The 1483-nt window shown below is 36.5% G+C and overlaps 1 long non-coding RNA gene across 1 annotated transcript; it reads right to left on the reverse strand.

Moving 5' to 3' along the window:
• Positions 1–692: 692 nt before the first annotated feature.
• Positions 693–1161, reverse strand: LOC149226238 (uncharacterized). Its single transcript, XR_016247013.1, has 3 exons — positions 1091–1161; positions 881–961; positions 693–784 (listed from the first exon to the last, which is right to left on the reverse strand). It is a non-coding gene; the product is annotated as an uncharacterized LOC149226238 (long non-coding RNA).
• Between the last annotated feature and the right edge of the window lie 322 nt (positions 1162–1483).

Below are 1483 nucleotides of genomic sequence, written 5' to 3' on the forward strand. Positions count from 1 at the left end.
GTCCCGACTCAACTGATCTGTCACATACATGTAATCTGCCATCTCCAACCAACAAGAAGAGACATGACCTTCATAATTGAATTCTCTTCACCTGTTGCATGATACAGATTTAGCATTGAAAATGGAAAAGCAAATATCCTTAGAACCAATTTACAAGCATATAAATTTCACTAAAAAACATACTTCAGCAGACAATTACCATTTCCAAGTCTAATACACTAATAATTCTATGGCTTTGCTACAATCATGAGATTCTGAGATTCTCTAAACATACAGATCTTTGATCTTAATTTAGGAAAATAACACACGCATAATGTAGCCACTCCTAATGGTCATGATCGAAGCCAAAGGCCAAGTAGCATGCACTCCAGGAGCTATGATGCCAAAGGCCAAGTAGCATGCACTCCAGGAGCTATGATAGTCTAATGAATCTGGTTAACCTGAAAGCATGGGAAAATATAAAATATAAAGCCTACAAGCCACCTTATCCATTTCATCACAGAAGGGGTGAGAAAGAAATTCTGGCATATCTACTGGATCATAGAAAGCAGCCTTGAAAAATCATAGTCCAAAATCTACATGCCACCTTAAGTAACCATATGCATTTCATCATAGAAATTTGAAGAAGACATTCTAACATGTGTTGAATGGTAGAAGGTAGCCCTGGTGAATTGTAGAAGGCAGCCCCCGTGAAGGCAAGGGAGTCAACCCCACGAAGTTGCTTTGCAAGTTTATTATATGTAGGTTCTAATGCTTGATAATGCCCACACCAGGGTGCATATATCTACCAGGAACAAAATTTTGTCAAACAAAGAAACAAAATTGACTTGTGCAAAGCCATATGAAAGTCCCTTCTTATTTTTAAGGACGCCAAACTTACCTCGAGAAGGACATCCTTGGACTCATCCAGTACAATCTCATCAAAATTCTTTCCCACAACAATTTTTACATCTCCATCATTCTATCAAAATACAGGTATGACTCATTATGGCCAGCAAAATTTAGTTGATAAATAAGTAATTCATTGTATCAAAATCTAAATAACAAAGAACTCAAAATGTAAATGGGAGTAGTGAAGAAACCAAAAAACCTTTTCCGGCACAGGGTCGGACTTGAAGAAAGGCTTGAGTTTGTCCGCAAGGAAGTCCTCTCCAAAAGCCCAACAGAGAAGTAAATCAATCATATCCTTTCTTCTAAGAGAGTAAAGAAAAGGAAATGTGACAATGTCTCATGTACTAGAGAGTTTTTGCATAACAGTCGAAACAAACTGTTAAACACTCTGAGATAATGTTTTGTTGCCACAACTAAAATCCATGGTTTTTCAAGGCAGTTAATGCTTATCACTTTCACCATGCAGTTTAGATTATATTAAGCAGATATAATAACTAGTTAGTATTTGATATGACATAGTTATTTCTAGAGGTCAATATTCCTGTGCAAGCTCAAATCATATTCGACCCGGATAAACAATAACTATTACAAA

This window comes from Pinus tabuliformis, chromosome J (assembly GCF_031772625.1).
Source record: "Pinus tabuliformis cultivar Carrire ecotype Pingquan chromosome J, CPIR1, whole genome shotgun sequence".
NCBI lineage: Eukaryota > Viridiplantae > Streptophyta > Pinopsida > Pinales > Pinaceae > Pinus > Pinus tabuliformis.